This window comes from Tympanuchus pallidicinctus, unplaced genomic scaffold, assembly GCF_026119805.1.
Source record: "Tympanuchus pallidicinctus isolate F22 unplaced genomic scaffold, pur_lepc_1.0 scaffold2, whole genome shotgun sequence".
Taxonomy (NCBI): Eukaryota; Metazoa; Chordata; class Aves; order Galliformes; family Phasianidae; genus Tympanuchus; species Tympanuchus pallidicinctus.
Genome location: NW_026294721.1, coordinates 37,565,312 through 37,585,219, shown reverse-complemented (window position 1 = coordinate 37,585,219; position 19,908 = coordinate 37,565,312). Strand labels below are relative to the sequence as shown.

The 19,908-nt window shown below is 37.5% G+C and overlaps 2 protein-coding genes across 2 annotated transcripts in view; both read right to left on the bottom strand.

Moving 5' to 3' along the window:
* LOC128080619 (sulfotransferase 1 family member D1-like) overlaps positions 1-19,908 on the bottom strand; it is a 948,073-nt gene that overhangs the window by 816,506 nt on the left and 111,659 nt on the right. The window lies entirely within an intron of this gene.
* FAT4 (FAT atypical cadherin 4) overlaps positions 1-19,908 on the bottom strand; it is a 135,673-nt gene that overhangs the window by 109,488 nt on the left and 6,277 nt on the right. The window lies entirely within an intron of this gene.

The window sequence follows — 19,908 nt, the reverse complement described above, 5'->3', positions numbered from 1 at the left end:
ATGTTTCCCCGAGGTGCAAGATCATATACAATGAGCATATTTGTTTTGTTTAAGCTGTTTTACTAACTCATGTAGGCTGTAACGCAGTTTATCATAACTGCTACTTCACTCTAAGTATGGCCCTCTTAACTTAAAATATTAACTTAGAGGAACAATAGTGTGTCCTGCAGATGATACTCAAAAGAGACCAAAATCTTCCTGGGGAGGAACTTGGAAAACCCTCACTCTGCACTGGAAGGAAACCTGGCTGGAAGTAGGGCTGCTGGCACTCACAAGAGTAGGAAACAGTGGATTCAGAGGTAGAGGGAGAGATGAGAAAGACAATAGATTAGTTGGTAAAAGGAAACAAACGATGACCTGAAGTCTTGTGGTGAGTGAATAGGGTTGTGACTATTCTGAGAATAAGTACACATGAGTGGAGGGGAGGAGGAAGAGACATGCATGGCAGCAGCAGCACCACAGCTACACAATAAGCAGAGGATAGAGTGCATAGCTCCCTCACAGGGGAACATATGAGAAGGTTGTTTGCTTATCCGCATTTCCAGCATGAACATGGGGCAGTCTCATTGTCCAGGTGAGACAAAAAACAGGACCTACACAGGTGGGTAATAAGGGACTGATGAACTTATGTGAGCACATCTCAGTGTTCAGATTACTTTTACTCACATTCTACATACAGAACATGTCAGAAAATACATCTTTAAAATAATAATTAAAAACTCCTTTAGATATTACTCTTTTCCTATTACGCCTACAGGCTACCTTGGAAAAGCACATTTGGATTTCCACTTTTTTTTTTTTTTTTTTTTTTTTTAAAATGTGCTGTTCTCTGCAGGAGCATCTCCTGCAACCTCTCACAGTATGCAGCAGAGAAATATGACACAATTTCTTTAGCTTAAGAGCAAACTATTCTCTCTTGAGGGCAGCCTCTTTAATTATACTAATATTTCTCTACCCCGTCTTCTCAAGTCAAGAAGCAACACTTAATCCATCACTGATGAGAAGCTGCCCGCCAGCCCCAGGAGACAGCAACCACTGTTCCCTTTCTGCACTTTGTTTTAGGTCTTCCCTTGTTTTTCCCCACCAAGCCATGGCACAATCTATGTCCCCCTCCCCAAGTCACAGTTGTCAATACCAGCTCACTCTGCTCCTGAATCTGCGAGCGCTCCAGAGTCAATCTTCCCATGAAAATCAAGTCAATGACCTGCCTTCCCTGGTTTTTGTAAACCAAAGAGATGACCATAATTTTTCTCCCGCCCAGTTCTCACGTGTTGTAAATGTTCACTCGAGTTGTTAGGCGATACAAAATGTGTTTATTCCTCCAAAGTGAGTTTGCCATGAAAGATTTAATTGTGGTTGATTAAGCATGGCTTTCTTTTTATTTCCATCTCCCCCCTCCCTTTCTTTCTTTGGAGGTTGAAGGAGAAGGAAGAAGAGAATGTAAAGATATTTTTCACTCAAAGCCTACGTTAGCCTTATTATCTAATCAAGTGGAAAGGCCTTTGTCTGTTCTGGCCCAGCCAAAAAAGTAGAGCAATAAAAACCTTTAAGATTTTTCTCAGTCTTTTGTTACCCTAAAAGACCCAAGTTTAGTCAATTGCTGTCACATAAGGAGAAAGAAAGAGAGGAGGAAAATAGAAAAGAAAGAGAAAAGACACTACTGTAGCTGCTTAGAAAAGGCACTTTTTGTAACCCATGAAGAAGTCTGGTAGACAAAATTGCACAGTAACTTCTCAAAGATTTGCATTTAAAAGATTGAATACAGGTCGCTTCCCTGTGACCATAGAAACATTAGAAAAGGTGGAAAATTCAGTCTGCAGAACTTCAAATGACTTTATCAAAGCGTCAGCAATCAGAATCCAAGAACACAAGGTTTTAGTGTTTGGGCCAACAAAGTGAACAATTCCCAACAGTCAAATGACCTCTAAGAGCATTACTTTCAAAAAAACCTTGTCAGTATCAAGCTAAATCAGAAAAACCTCAATTGCCTCTAAGAAATGAGTGCTCTCATGAACCTCACAAGATCACTGAACTATGGTCCTGAAATCAGAAAGATGCAACTCACATGAGAAAAAAAAAAAAAAAAAAGACCTCCAAACCAAGCGCTTGTTTCCATTTGTTACAGTTTAAGACAAAACTTTAACTGAAATAGAAGAAACACCAAAATCAACCCCTACATTTCATAGTAATAAAGGATGGGGATGAGGACTATCAAGCTTCATCAAGAAAATGCTGTTTATTGACACCAACAAACCACTGAAGACAGTTACATCCATACACCATCATCTCTAACTAATTAGAAGGGTATGTGACAGCTTTCTGAACACACTCATTCACCAAGGCACCTACAATGCTGATGTCTTATGGCATCATTTCAGCCCTGGCAGTGATGTTAACACAGTAGAAAGCACACAAATGATCTCTCTTTCCAACAGCAGGAGAATAAAGTGGCCTTCAGCATGGCTATATGTTACTCTGACCTTTACAGACCAGTTCCCAATGCATCTGCAGATGTTTTGTGTACTGGCTTAGGAAATGGCCTTATGGATCATACTGCTCTGCGACTTACTTCTCACAGAAACTAATTAGCATCATCTCTCCAAACCTGGCAAATATGAATTCGTAAAGTTCGTTAATCTAAGCTAACAGGTAACTAATATTTCTGAGATGAGCTCTTTGAGAGAGCTGCCACTACATAGGTTGAGTAATCTTCATAGCATGACATAGTCTAGGATGGGATGGATGCCCAATGTCTCAAACCTTGACCAGACGTTGATCCTTCCCTCTAGCAGCCTTTTTCTGCCCTTCTGTTAAATTTTCCTGGCTGTGGCAGAAAGCTGTCAGGATAACAGACAGCAACACCTTCAAGAGATATCTGTATGTTATTCACAGAAAGGCATGTTATCCTCTTCACTAGCATAGCAGACAAAAGAGCTCCAGCAGAGACATACAAATCTCTCAAAGATGATGACAGGATCATCACATCTGTACCTTGACTGTCCTCTGCACAACAATACTATATGAAGCTGTGCCTAAGACATTTGGCAGCTGTTACCACTATTTGGTCTGAAATCTTCAATGTATCTACAGAATAGGAATGCCTCAAAAATCCATTGATATGAAAACTCATAAATGTGTGAAGCTCATAAGGAGAGAAATAACTCTTTTCCCTTTACTTACATATTATTCTGCTTGCATAGCTGTTATAAGGACACAGTGCACTTGACTGTAGTGTTCTGATCTAGGTCCAACCCTTACAATTACAAAACACTGTTTAATATTTTCTTTTGCCCTTCAACACACATTCTTATGCCACTAGGAATGCTCACTAAACCATAGTGAAGTCTAATAAAAAAATACCCAAAATGAATTGATCTAAGTCCATACAATTCTATGCACTCTCCTTGCTTTATTACACTTGTCAGCCATTAACTGTGTGGCTACATCCTGCATCTACTCAATTCTCACAAACCTCCATTGACTTATAGGAAAAATTTAGTGGATGGGCAAATTTTCATGTAGATATCACACCATATTATGCAGGGAATTTGTATGGCTTTTTTGTATGGCTAATTATGACTACAATTACTCTTCAACAAAAGTTTCACTGCTAATAATCATTTAGGTATTCAAGTCCTAAATATCAAATCAGCAATATATGCTTCTCCATAATTAATTTTCCTACAGACATATCAAACAGTAATTTAACAAGTCTTATATAACTGTGACAGTTCTAAGTGTAGCACAAAGCTTCTTAATTTCTTAAATGTCGGTGAATGAAGGTGAGTGCTTTCTGACTGATTTATGTATGTAATCTCAATTTAGACAAAAGGCTTTGAACATGATTTTTCAGTAATTACTTTTTTCCTGTGTTGACTTGATGAATATCCATAATTTGAAGCATCGAATAATTAGCCTAGACAAGGACAATATAAATAAAACAAACAAACAAATAAAAAGAACCATAAAGTTATTTTGCTTGAAAGGATAGCGTATTTATCTCAAATTGTCAAGTAGAAAAACTAAAGAGTACTAAAATAGCTTAATAGCCTAATTGCTAATTCTGAGTTCAGTCCTAAACAGAACATCAACAATGGGTTTAAATTAGGAGAATGAAACAAAACTACAAGACAACTGCAGGAAAAGAAATGTACTTGTTAGTGCAGTATGACTGCGCTCACTATGCTCAGAACTGTTCCAGCAGGGAGAGCACTGCACTCGCCTTGCACCATCACGCCCAGGCTTCTTGGGATTGCTTCAGAAAACACCTTTCTTTCACAGAATGGAACTGGAACTAGTGCTGTGATAAGCTTTGCAGTGCTCCGTAGTTTCCAACCTTATTTATGTAAGACTTGCAGCATAGAAAAGTTATTGTAAAGTCAGGCAGAGCCTCCAGGAGCAACAAATAACTGCCTCTTTTTGGCTTAGATCAGATATGCCACGCAAAATGAAAGAAGGGAGACAGCTGCCTAAGGACAGCAGTCAGGCAGGTAAAGATAAAAGAAGAAAGAAATGCTGAACCAATTTAAGCAGAAGTCTTTGGTTCCTTATTTGACTTCCCAGTAGCCAAATACAAATTTTTTAGCCTGTTTTCATGTTAGTGGGACTGTACTCAGTCTCAGTCTGGTTACTTCAGACCTTGAACAGAGCAGTTACGAGTGTACCATACAGTGGGATAACAGCTAATGCACATAATCCACAAGCAACAAAATAGGCAGAGTAAAGAAGATCTTTCTGTTCGGCCTGTAAGAAACCGCAGGGATGCATTGCGTTGCTTGCCTACCAAAGAGATGCCAGTGAATTCTTTCTTAGAAAAGATCTTTGGTTCTTAAAAGAAAAAAATAAAAAAAAATTGCACTACTTCAGTGTTACACTCACAATGAAAGAATGCTAATTTGCATCAGCTTTAAACATCTATGTTCCAGTGCTACAAAGCCTATGTCTGATAAAATACGCTTTCTTCTTAGCAATAATTGTAATGAAAATGCACAGATCTGGCAAGATATTTACTTCTGAAATACTTCCCTATTACCATGGAGAATTTGGAATATCCACCACTGCACTGGAACAAAATGAAGATAAATGAACTTGAATGCTACTATTATTATTAGGATTTCTTTTTTCTTTTGTAAAGATTCCATGAGCTTGGAAGGGATACGAATTAATCACAGAAATGAATCAAATACTGCTGCTGGTAGTAGTAGAGCAGGAAGAAGCGTTAAATAAAAACAATAAATACGAATGACTAGACACTGAAATACACATATATGTATATGTACATATTAAATTTACATTCAGAAATTAACAGAAGAGGAAAGTACTTGTAGATGAGGATAATGACAGAAAACTGAAGTGCGAGAAAATACAGCATCTTTCTTATTTTATTTCAGTGTTCCTCTTGAGTCAAGTCCTGAATTTTTATCCTATGAGTTATCTTGCAATGATTTTACTTTGGCTAAGTGCTCAAGTAAGTAGTTCACAAGACCAAAGAATGGACAGGCTTAAGGGAAGCCCTTGGGACAAGCCTCCTTCACATCAAAGCATCAATGTAGGCATGTGTAGAAAGTCCACAATCTGCCTGTCCAACCTCTCAAGACAATGCCCTACAGATGTGGGCTAGAGGATTTGTAGCAGGGTAGAGAAGGTAGCAAAAAATATAGAGCAACAATGGCTAGATCAAGCAGGAGATTCACCTCTTTCCTTGGAAAGCTTATATATGCAATGCATCACCCCATCTTCTAACTCTTTGCCATGAGTATCTCTTTCCAGCTCTCCTACCTCACTCAGCAAAGGCTGTATGCTCAGCAAGAGAGAAATGTATAGGCTCAATAACCTCGATGTCTAGGGAAGATCATTTTGCAGTTTGCCAAGTGCTCCTCCTCAGTGACTACTGACAGACACCCTGGCTTTGGACAACTTCAGCTTCTGGAGCTGCAAGATCCAGATGCATTCCTTCATTCCACTCATTCCCGTGTCCCATTATTCACCCAGGATGGTCTGCATTTGAAATGAGGGAACATTTTCACTACTAAATAAATCCTTAGATAGTTTTGTTATTTTTTTTGGCAGACTTTTTGCAAGCCATTGTTAAAACCTGACTTCCAGCATTTTCAGCTTCAAAATAACAGCAGTTAAATCAAGAAGTTGACCATGTTCTGCATCACTTTTAAAAATTGCCTATTTGCGAAAGCCAGAAAAAGATAAGCATGTACTAAAAAAATAAAATAAAAAGACAGAAAACAGGATTTTATTAAAAATAAAGTAGATTATACAGATGAAGACTCAGAAAAGAGAATATTATAAAGTGAATGATGCTGTTTTCTAAGGCTCCAATTAAGTGCAGTTAGTGAAACACATGCTTTCCCATCAAACGCACACATACAGGATAGGCACCAACTTTCAGGAGATGCCCAGGTGCTCATCTAATAAATGCTTGGATACAAATGCCTGGAGTTAGATGTGAAACTCTCAGTAGTATCAAAATACTCTTTGAGGGAAAAAAAAAATCAAAATTATATATATATTTTTAAATTACCCTGGTTTAAAATCACTGCTAATCTCCCTTCTCCATCCCCAGTGTTTCACCCTCAGTCTCTCACTGCCCACCAGCACAAGCTGCATCATTATACTGTAACATGGATTAGAAAAATCAACCCAGCTGAAAAATAATTATTTTGGGACTATTTTTCAGCAGCATCTACTTCCTAAGCCAATTTACAGGGTGCTGATACAACTGCCCATGCCAAGGCAGTGAATGAGAACAGCAATGAGCAACCCCCCCTTAGATACCTACCTGCCATCTATTTGCCTAAACTGTCTCTCTTTGGAAGAGAACACACAGGCCTTTCAAAGGACTTGTAAATCCCAGTGAAAGCTACCATTAGAAAATCATGCCACTGACATAATAAAAGCAAAGTCTGGATCAGGATTTACATTCTCAAAAGAAATTAAATCCTTGAGCTAAGATCCCCTGAACATCACCCCATCGTGCCACCATCCCACTAGCCTTTCAGAAAGCCAATGGAGCCTGACAGAACCTATCAGCCTGTAACACAAACAACACTCCCTTGAAAGGATACTTGGATTTCAAGTTGTAAATTTTCCTGATGATGTTATTCACATACCATAACAGAACTAATTCTAGCATCCATAAAGGTAACACTAAATTTCAAATGCTTAGGTGTGCATAAACTTGCACTTAGCAGACTAACACCAATTGAATATTAGGGGGCAAATGACTTTAGGGGACTGACTACATTAAGAATATTGAGCTGCATACTACTCACAGACATCTATTATGTAAATCCACAACATTAATAAGGCAGTTTTATGGAGGATGTAACTTTCAAAATATATAAACTAAAGCAACCACATTGAAACTACCCTGCTGTAACTTTCATATTGATCTATACACCAAAAAATTACATACACTTCCGTATTTTAAATACTGTGGTAAATCACATAGCTATTTGCTAAAATTGTTCCTTTCCTAGTCATGAGAAGAATAAAAATACCCTGCTATTTACAAAGTGGTACCAGATAATACAAGGAAAATTCTTCCCCAGAAGAGCGAACTACTTCCCAGAATGTAAATCACAGAAATCAGAGGTATTGACAGAGATGAAGAACAGAGAAATGCAATTGATCACAGTGAACAGGAGCAAAAACAGTGGTGCCCCAGATAACATGGTATATAAAAAAGCTTTGCATCTATTACATATCTTGGGCTCTTTCTGCTCAATCTAATTTGTACAGGATCTACTGATCTTCTTCAGCTCTCTCTGTCCCATTCCCTCCTCTATTTTATCAGCTCCATCACACAAAGGAGGCACACTTATGTGACTCAGGAGATTTGTACGATAGAAAACCTGATTATTTCTTAAAACACTTAAATCTTCTCACTATCCCATATATCACTACACTGACCAAACACCAGTTTAGAAAGACAAATAAGAAGGAAAATATGAAAATATAACTAATACCAAGAATATATTTTTCAGAAGCATATACATAGATTTCATACATTAGTTTGAAAACATAATTACAAAAAAGTTGTATTTAATACAGGTAAAAAAAACACTAAATACTACGTCTGCATAATTCAAGAGATGCTTAATTATGCTTCACCACACTACTACCGTGTCTGGCAGTCACCAACTACATGGAATTTAATATGAAAGATGAGAGCTGTTGCAAACTGTATTGTGATCCCCTTATGGAACAAGGGCCTTATATTGCCAGGTGACACCAACAAAAGAATTTACACGTTCACAGCAGGCACATCTCAAATCTCACTGCCTTCCACTAGGCATTTAGAAATGCCAAGCCAGAGCAACGTCACTTGGCTTTGAATTGATAATAACTTAAGAAATCCTCTGTTTTCAGATGGGATGTTGTAACATAGATTAAAACCACCACTGGTAAATTGTTCAGTAGAGGTGTTACTTTATCCACATCCCAAGGAGAAAAAGTTGTTTTTTTCTTCCCTCTCCAGAAAGCATTCAATGATTTGGAGCACACATTATATTCAGATCTTGACATCTATCACAAGGAAATGAATGTTTCTGGTTAAAAATAGTGCATCGGGAAATATTTAGCTGTGTTTCTATTGTGCACAACAACTCTAAGTGCTCCATTTCTACATTCTTCTATAAGCCTTTTATATGCTCAATAGGAGGCACAGAAAAAGAAATTAGTTAATCATTAAGCTTTTTCTTTTTTAAAAAGAGAGCCACGCTGACTGACCCAATTAATCAATGTCTGTGGATGTCACAGAGGGAATCCTAAGGCAATGTTTCTCTGCTTCAGAATTGTTCATTCTGAACACTACAGTTTTGGGATTTTTTTTTTAATGGAGTACACAGCCACACAGATTTGTTACAATTAAAATGTATTTTGAAGTAGTGGAGAAAGATAGTATCTTTCAGCATACTAAGACAATTCTTTATTTTCAGCAAACTTACCGAATTAAAAATTAAAAAGAAACTGAGCTTCTTCTAAAGAGAAAGTTGCCATGTGAACATTGTTAAATGCTTCTGAAGAACTGAATACACAGCCCAAACATTTTCATTTGCAGTTGAACATGGCGGGGAAGAGGAATGTAGAATTCAGCTGCCAACCCACTCTCAAGCATGCTAAGAGCCCTTGCTGGTCACTATCTCCAATGTAAGATCATGCCAACACTCAAGTTTCTCAATAAATACATTTTTCAGATTGGAATCTTCCCCCTGTAAGAAAAGTATTTCTTCAACAGCAAGCACTAGATAAAGCTCCATTCATTTTAAAAATTGTATAAGCAATAACCAAGGCATAGGCCTAAAAATGAATTTCTAGAATTTAAGCGACTTCCTGATAGCAGTTTATATAGAACTGTGATCCATAAAGTTGCCTTGTAGCCTCCTTCATACCATAACTTCTCACTAGCTCTTTTAATTACGGGCAATGTGTTAATACCATTGTCTTATATTGCTTTACACAGAGTTGCACCCATTAATTACAAACTACAGAATGCCTCGTTTTCCTTATTTCCTTTGCAAAAGCAAGTTTTTGTTCGATCTTTGGTGTTTACTCTGTGTCACTTTCCATATAGATTTTAAGATTTTAGAAGGTCTTTCAGACTTCTTTGAGGCCTCATTTTCTGCTTCAGTATATCAATATAGATGAAGTACTATTCATTAACTAAAAAAAAATTGAAAAAGTAGCACAACTAAAAGGAGAGCCAGTTTTTGTTTGTTTGTTTTTAAGTATCTCTTCTAAAGTCCAGATTCCTGTGCTTCATAAGCCCTTCATAGATCTAAAGCACTAATAACAATGATACATCTTCATGGAAAAAAAAAAATCTGCCTTTTAATGCTCACACTTTTTTTTTTTTTTTTTTCAGGGAGAACATATCTGGGTTGCATTTATTTTTCTATTTGTATAGTAGTAGCCACAATTAATATTCATAGCATTATGCTGTATTTATAGAAGGAACTGTTTGCACATGTGAGACCTCAAGGAATTATAAAAGCTCATGCATTTTATAGCAGCAAAATTTAGAATGAAACGCTGTTTCTCTCCATCAGATCTGGGCAGCTTTACATCACCACAAATTCATTTCAATGTCTGTTTTACAAACATGTATATGGGGTGATTGAGAAAGGTAAGAAAAAGCATTCAGAATACAACTGGCCAAAATAAAGCTGCTTTTGACAAAGTTTATTCTTAATTACCTACATTATACCATTAGCAGACTTCAGAACTATACTGAATACATTAATTTCTGTGAAAAAAACTGCAATCTCAACTTAATGATTGCAAATTGATAGACATTCAGAATGAAATTCATTTGCCCTAGCACAAAGTCCCGTTTCTCATTCACTCTCACCAGATGGAATATCCATTGGGTTTTTCAGCCACCATGTGCAGGAAAACATTACATTTACAAAACAGGAATCTTTCTTATATCCTTTTAATGAAAATGTTTAAGACTTTGCTTTAAATAGACGGTAGAAAAAAAAAAAAAGCATTTGTTTCTACTCCCTTCTTCTCAGCCCTGCACTGATGGATGTTGCTTAAGGGAGTAACAGATCCAATGGACTTGGAACAACCACTATATCTGGGAAAAATAACTGATTCCTGCAAGCAACTTTAAGTTATACAAACCACTAACTAGATATCAACAATTAGTTGATCTCTATAACAAACAGAAGAAAAGCTAAAAAAAAAATAAACAACAGAACAACACCTGACTTCACCCAGATGAACAGCAACAAATGCTCACGACAATAAGGGACTCAAGCAACAAGGAGGAACTGTGCAAGAGGAGAGTTAGCAGTCAGCTTGGTTACAGGCTTGCCAGGGCAGCCACAGCCTTTAGTCCAGTTCTCCGGGGCTGCTTCCAGCCCTGCATTGTGATTTTCCTATGAGAAGATAAGAACCAAAGGTCAGACAGCAGGACGTGGTATAACTGCAGCGTAAATCCCTTAGGACTCGTTATTGTTCATTTGTTACTGAAACCTAGAAGAAGGGCTTAGCTTCAGCATATGGCGTCCTACTGAGCTCGTCTGAGCAGGATTATTGCATTTATACAAGTTTTTCCCTACACTGTAAAATGTATTATAATAAACATACTCGTGTAGTTCTTCCTCCCCTCTTACCTCCCTCTCAATCACACAAACTCAAAACAGCACTGAGCAGCAAAAACAATAAGAGACACCTTTATCAGCCTCAGCCATCTGTGTTCCCTTAGTCTGATCCAAGTATTTTGGCAGGCATGTGCACAGCTTTCTACTACCCAACATCATCCTGCCCTGCAGAGAAAACGTTGACTCCCACTTCCTCCTCTCTCCACCAGTGCACAGCTCAAGCAGACGTCTGAATCTGTCAACTGCAGGGCTTAAAATAATAAGGCATCGTTGCTTGTGTTTAATTAATTACGAGCTCAACATGATCACTTAACCTTATTGTGAGTAACTGCAGCCTCGCTTGATAACACAGCATGGAGCAATAAAGAAATGATTAAAAAAAAAAAAAAAAAACAAGCAACCTTCAGCACTGATCACAGGAATTATTTCATGTTAAGAAATTTAAAAATAAAAACAAAATAAAAGCTGAATCCTTAAAAGCTAGAAGTGCATGAGTTAAGAGAGTTGTTAGAGAGAAAAAACAGTGGAAAGAAAATCTCTTCTTTATGTAAGGTCACCACCACAAGAATTAAATTTCCAGACAATCTGATATGACCCTGCTGGGGTTATAATTAAGATTTTCATTAATTTGCTCAACAAAAGCATAAAGGCCCAATTTTGTTTGTTGTTGCTTTTTTTTTTTTTTTTTTCCCCTCAAACCAGACAGGCATAAAGACTTTATTAATCTGCTTTCAAAACGAATAGAATCATGCTCACAAAAAAAACCAAAACAAAACAAAACCAAAAAAAAACAACAAAAAAAAACAGCACCTCATTTAAATAAACACAAACAAAAATACAGGTCTCTAAAGAATAAGTGCAATAAACCACAGAGTTTGCCTTCTGTTTCCAAACAGCCTTGTAATCGCTACATGTCTCCATATTTCAGGCAGCATGACATTTTGATGGATTAAAAAGATTTGTTGTACTGAAGGAATAAAGAATGTGAAATGGGGAAAAACACCAGGAATCCTAGAGTGTAATGTGATATGAAAAACCCCCTATAGAAAATATGAGCTTTAAGCACATATACTGCAGACATGTACTATAGGTCAGGTATCTTATTTATTCTTCTGAACTATTTCAGCAAAATTCTTAATTTACCAGAATGACCCAAAAAGAGTTGCCATTAAATGCCCTCACCTTAACATTCTCTTGAGCTCTCCAAGGAACAATTTATGTCCTGATACACTGCAAGGGAAACAAAAAAAACCCATACTTTCCCACCTGCAGTGCCTGGGCAAACCCACATCTCTAATTTGAAATTCAAAGTAATATATATTATTACCATATATATAAACTATGAGATTAGTACTTTCTTTCTCCAACTGTTATATAGGATCCTACACACCAAATTCTTATTTTGATAATTAATTATTATTGCAGAACTTCATACAGCACTATCTAGTACTGGCTGCTGGAACAAACAGGATACAAATTTTGTGTACAGGTTTAAAAGCAGACTATATTTTGGGCAGGTTAAATACAATATATAAGCATTCTTCAAAATAACAGCTTTCTCCTGAATAATATTTCAAGAAATGTCACAATTAACCAAAGCCCAAACTAGCATATTATTCAGTTAAAAGGCCAAAGATGTGTAGATAGGAAGCATTTACTTGAAATCCTAAGCTAATATTTTTCTCATGCATATTTGAGAAAATCATCTCAAAATGATTTCAGAAGCATTTAAAGCAAATATAGTTACAAATGAATCCTTAAGGGAAAAGCCTTAAAACTAAAATTACCACTCACCACAATTTGCTGAATGAGAATTGCCTTTTGTTCACTCCTCGACTCACAGCAGACATGAAAAGCACATAAGCAGCAGTACCAGAGCAAAGCTGTATATCAGCTCAGAGCAACTCTACACCTGACGCCTCTCAGAAAGCACTTGGCAGGATTTCAGACCTGGATCCCAAAGTCTGGACCTCCTGCAGTGCTGCTGTGACCTATATTGGCCCCGTTGTTACCTCCTAAGTGGGGACAGGGATGAAGAACCACTCCTCTTTCCCATCAGTGAGGGTGATAGTTACACTCTGTATTAATACCCCATAAACACATACATCCAGCTAGGGATCTGGAGTCAAAAGTAACTTCTATGACACAGAATGTCTCCAACTCATCAGTTCATAAGATTAAACAGGATAGAAGCTTTCCAGAAACCAGACCAGCAAAGGTAAGAAGATAGAGATGTGCCCCTGAAGCACATGAGGCACAGGGTGCAAGGCTCTGTGATACAGCTCCCAGGAAGGAGCGCCAGACCTCTGGAAGCACTAGGCACCTTCAGGCACTGAAGACATCTATCAATGCCAACCGTTGAAGCATGAGCTTTATTGTTCTCTCATATGCCTTCTATTTATCCAAACCTGTCAAGCTCAGTTTACCAGGGACATACTGTACTAGAAAACTGTGCCCTAACAAAGACAACATACAACAAATTTACTCTGAACCTTCACTGCATGTCTTGTGTCCTTCTTCCTTTTTAGGAAATTCATATGAAAAGCAAAATAAAGAGGAGAAACAAACACAACCAAGTCACAGTGCTATATGTTCCCCTCACCTGTAAGATACATCTGTGCTTATTAGGGCAACCTGAGGCTTGGCTCATGCTCAACAGAGATCCAGAAGAGTAAACTATGAGAACCAAAAGCAGTACAGGTGGATAGGTGGATACAACAGAGAAAACTACAGTGATGCTTGACTCAGCTGGGTCATTTTCAAAGCACATCTAACAGAGTGGCTGAAGAGAGAACTATCTTGACACAAGCATGTACATGCATATTTAGAAAAGCACAGCTAGCCAAAAGACTAGAAAATGTGGATATCTGAAGTCAAGGTTGCTAGTTCTGAGTTGAGGCTGATGATACTTCACATACTGGCCATATGGCACATCTCAAAATTATTCCCATTTGTTTTACTTAACACACATCTGTGAGAAAATTCCTTCCTTCATGTTACAGCTCTGGCAAAGGATGCTAAACATACCGTCCACAGTGACACAGACATACCTCACCCCCAGAGATGATTTCACCGTGGCAATCACAGGGAACAGAGCATGAAGGTCTGTCATCCAACACATGAACAATCCACAGAGGCAGTTAATAAGAGAGGAGTTAATGGTCTTAAGTTGCACCAAGGGAAGTACAGGTTGGATATTAGGAAAAAATGCTTCTCAGAAAGAGTGGTGAAGTATTGAAACAGGTTGCCCAGGGAGGTGATGGGGTCACCATCCCTGGAGGTATTTAAGGAAAGAGTAGATGCAGGACTGAGCAATACTGTCTAGCGTGGTCACAGGCATGGGTTGGCGGGTGGACTAGATGATCTTAGTGGTCTTTCCATCCTTTATGATCCTATGAGTAGGCCTTACTTATTTCCTGTGCACCAGCAAAAGGCAAGCTTTACGTGGACTTCTCTGCTAGCTATCTCAAGTTTCTCCAAGACGCTCTTTGAGATTCCCTCTTTCAGGTAGAGCTCCCTGGGCTCTGAGGAGTTAGCTTCCCTTGCTTGATTGCTGCAGGGAATCCCAACCTGGCCAGGGGATGCCACCTCCAAGCCAGGACAGAGGGGGGGAAGATGACACTGTGAGAAGATGTTCTGCTCCACAAGATTGAGTCCAAAAGCCCCTTCCATCTGTATGAACCTCAAAGGCTGCTGCACATTTTCAACACAAAACAAAAGCATGCTTGCCTGTCTAAAAAGCTGGATGTCTGCACTAAATATAGAAGAATCCTACTATTCAAGATTATCGTGTCAATACAAACAATAGACTACTTACAGCATGCACATATGAAGACTGTAGAATATGAAATAGTAAGGCGAATACTTGTTTTCATTACCTTTCGCATAGCTGTTGGCACATAAATTACCACTTCATAATAGGTCTTTGAAATTCCTTTGCATTAACTAATGTGACTATATGTATTTTTACAGTATAATCATAGCTATCAGTTTCCATCTGTTCTACTGTCCTTTTGGTATGTTATCGCTCTGAGGGAGTAAACAAAAATAGATCGCTACAAAAACAAACCTCAGTGACAGTCTAGACTAGAGTGGTCTAATTAAATACAAGATTTATTAGAATAGAGAGAAACATCATAATAAAACAAAGACACAGTTTCCCTAACATATCTGGTATTTTTCTTGGCAAAGTGAAGTAAGGCAATAAATTTACTGAAACAAATCATATGATGTACCATACTGATTTGGCATCACTTTTCCTGACTATGTGTTAGGAAAAGTCTTTGTTTTACTTCAATTTTACTTGCAGTAAATTTTGTTTCTAATTAGAACCCTAGAGTATTAGGGCTTGTCCACACACAGGTTTTGCACAGACATAATTACATGGGTAACAAACTAAACTGAATTAAGAGAAATGCTACTCCCTAGTCTAGACACAGTTAAAACAAACTACAATACTATAACTATGTCATGCTCAGGAGTTGCTTTGTTAAAAATAAAACAGGCACTTCTTTATTTGGGAAAGGAGGGGAAGGGAATGACCCTTAGAGTAGTATTTTAACAACATTCAGCCACTGAAGACAACACACAAAAAAAAGACCATGAAAATGTCTGGAGCCTCTTTCCATCACTCAAAAGGATACATGCATCCTCTGATGAGGTGTGGCATTTGCTGCCTCAAAGTTCAAGATACGCTCAGGAAACAGGCAGAGACAATAACAAAGACTGAAGGAGCCAACAACAATGCAGTCTTACCACAGCAAAACTAGGGATGAGAACTGAAGAGACCAAGAGGGAATGAATGCTTCAGCAAGCAAGTTCATTTTGGAGAACTTTAGAACAGCCACTGATTGCTTCACATAACATCAACACACCGAAAGAAACCTGCACTCCAGCAGGTTGGGGAATATCATTTTACATGGAAAAGCACTGGCTTATTAACATCAATGGAACCTAAGAATCATTTAGAGATTTGTATGAAGAATTTAACACTTAGCAAAAACAAACACAAGAACATTTCACATTGGTTTTCAGCCATTATTTTTAGTGTTTGCATTATGGATACATGAAAAATAATATTTTCCATAATAAAGAATGTTGTTTTTAAAGTCTAGTGATTTTTAACATAAAAATTATGAAGTGACCTCACATGTAAAAATGCCCCATAGCTGCAAAAATAACAAAGAAATAAGAAATTCTAGATATTAAGAAAATGTAGCATGGCAGAATCATTAGAGAAATTAGAGAAATTAAGAAAGGATAACTTTGAACTGAAAGCCACTAATTGGTTTGGAACTGTTTTCAACATAAGTCACATTCACCTCATACTAGCTCAAGGAGGGTGTATAGATCCCTTTTCAGATGAGTGCAAAAGGCAGCAATACCTTTAATTACACATTTCTCAGAATCAGTACTAGTGCTAGGAGAAGAAAAAAAAGCTTTGGAACAGGGTCAAGAAGGCAAATTTTCATTGTTTACTCAAATGTTTCATAAGTAGTTTCCTTTGTCAAGCTACAATTAACATGCCATGTATCATTAAAAAGTAAAACGATTTATAAATAGTATGAATACAAGGAGTACTCCATTGTTCCTATTTGCACTGGTAAATAAAAGACATGCCAGATAAAGGCTATGTAGAATATTTCACATCTGAACTCCTACACTTCACTCTTGGGACTAGCAAGGATCTACGCGGCACTGGAATGACACAGAGATGGCTAAGCCAGAGGACTTAAGCTGGGCTGAGTCAAGAAGTTGCACATCAACTCATTACACCATGCAATTATGGTTTTATGGCTATGGCAGAAGTTCACACAGAGTCAATGTAAAATGTGTTATGATTTTCTTTCCACTGAGAGAGGGCTATTCACTCTGCCTGTCTCCACTAGTTTCCAGACCTTTACCATACCAGCAGCCTGCATCGTCTGAAACCCCCATATCTTTCAAACATTTCCTTCCAGACTGTGGATCTGCGGGATAAAAGCCTCCCGTGATGTGGAAGCTGATACTTCATAACAGGTTCTAATCATGACTAAAACACAAGAGGAAGCTACAAATGTACAAATGCAATAGAAAACTGAGTCTTGTGTCCCGTGAAAACCATGTAAATGAGGACACTCATACCTCTTCTGAGAGTATGTTAGTATTCACAGATAAAAAGCATGGCTAGGAACACTAATCTGCCCTGTAGCCCTCTCCAAGTACTTCTATTTTTAATTTCATCACCATATCTATAAAGATCACACACTTTCCTCATAATACCTTTTTCTCTCTTCCTTTGAAGCTACTTTAGGTATATGAAACATTAACTGAACAAGTAGTTCAGCACTCTGTTACTTTCTCATTTGTCACACACAATAGACACGCTGGCACCACTGGTAGAAAGCCCACTACTCCTCCCATAGGAGCTGCTCACTTAAGGATTAAATCTTAGACTAGAGATTCTGCCTAATTCTATTTAATCCTTAGTAACATGGCACAAATGACAGAGAATTGCCTCTAGGTTCCTCACACTACTGCCACCCCAGACACACAGTACAATATACAATTTATCATACAGCATATAGTTGTTGTTTCAGAAGGCAAGATGAATAAAGTCTTGACCTTTGCAAGTAATACCAATCTGCACTAATCATTCTGTATGAACTATAGGATCATGATGGTAAAATCCTCCTCCCTGCCTAAAGAGGCTGAGAGATTTTATAGTGACAAAAAAAAAAAAAAAAAAAAAAAAAAAAAAAAAAAAAAAAGAGTAAGGTACTAAGCAATTGGGATTTTGCTTGTTTTTCCAGCTGAAGTATGTAAAGACATAAAATGACAAAAAAAAAAAAAAAAAAAAAGGGCTCCCTTCAGGACAGCTGCTTTATTTTTCTCCCAGAGAAGAAAAGTGCAACACATACAAGCAGTAAAAAAAAAAAAAAAAAAAAAAAGGAAAAAGAAAGACGAAAGACTGATCACAGAACACAGAACATTTTCAAACAATGTCAAACACCTTGGTTTGTAACTGCAGCTTGCAGAGAAATAGGTTGTCAAAATTATTTTTTTAAAGAATCAGCTTTCAAATTAACAACTACCCATAATCTTGCTGTAAAATACAATGGAATGAGCACTTGTGTTTTCATTGCAAATCTCAAACTATTTAGCAATTGGAGCATAAGCATTATCTCAACCTGCACTTTTCCATATAGAAAGAATGAGCACAGAATCATACACAAATATGAAATCTAAGTGCTAAAAAAATCCACAGACTCTAAGTCAAAGAACCATTTACTTTAACAAAGGCAGTAAGATCAAGTCCAGTCACCCCCTAACACTACAAGTCCTCCACTAAACTGTGTACCTAAGCACCACATGAAATTTCTTAAATATTTCCAACGATGGGAATTCCATCTCCTGCCATGGCAATCCATTCCAGTACCTGACCACCCTCTCCATGAAGAAATTCTTCCCCATATCCCATCTACACTTCAGCATAAGTGAGCTTTAATTTGTGTTCTCAAATACACTGTTCATATACTTCAGTACTGGCTGTTTCTTATTAAAGAAACCTAGTAGTAAACTTAGATTGTACCAAGTGTACACTTTTCAAACCAAAAAGTTATCATCCAAAAGCAACATAAAGAAAAGCTGCATTGCTTATTCAGCACCCACCAACAGTCAGCTTGTGCAAAGAATTTTACTGTAGTACTTCTTGTGCAAGTATGGGATAGCAAAAGCCATTCCAAATAAATGAAGTCAGTTGAGAGAAATACTGCATATGGTTATATTTCTTAAGGTTGATAGCTGATTATAATTTATAATATATTTCTAATGAAGGACTGTAAGCTAATCATGTTAGGGAAAAGAAGCATTTAAGAAGCTATAAAGATGTAACTAATAACATAAAATCCAAGCTCCAAACCATTGCTCTCGATATTCTTTACAGAATAAAACATTTGTTTCTCATTTCAGGAGTGGTTTGTATTCAACAATGTAAAATTTGTTTAAAGTTTCAATAGTTGTTCTCTTCACTGCTCACCAAATATTCATATTAAATACTTTTACAACGTGAGAGCCTATTGCAACCATGGGGCCTCCTGTAAGCCTTTCTTCTGTCAAGAAACTTTTTAGTCACAGGACTGTGACCCAAATGCTCACTGACAAAGGCTTAACCCTTAAAGCAACTTAAGAAACTACATGACATAATAATAATTCAACTTTTATCAGTTTTTGCTGTTAACTTTTATAAATTTTCAGCAGGAATACATAGAACCACATGATAGGAACCTTCTCATAAAAATAGCATGCATTATTTAAACCAGCATCCCTACTAAAACTGATCACACTCAGATACACCATTGCTCTTCAAAACGTAACCAACGGCTAACAGCATGCATGTTTACATAAACTCTCTCAGACACACTAACAAATCTGAGCTCGGAATCTGCTAAAATATTCCCATTCTAACAGCACTGCTTTGTAGAGCATGAGTCACTGTCAGGATAGAAAAGGTAGGTTACATATCTATACAGACCATACTTTAACAAGAACAAAAGTGTTAATTAAGGGAAAAAAAGCTACAGATGTCAAGAAACAATTTGAAATAGCCCATCTGCTAAATTAAAACACAAAACCCATCAAGCTACCACAGTACCATTAGTGGCTCATACAAAGTTGTAATTCTGAAGTGGAAATAGAGATGGGGGTAATGCCTAGGACTCAGAAGGCTGTACAGTGCTGAGGTAATGGGCTTAGCTAGCAGGGAAAATGACTGAACCAGTGCACTTCCAGCATTCCCTGCTGG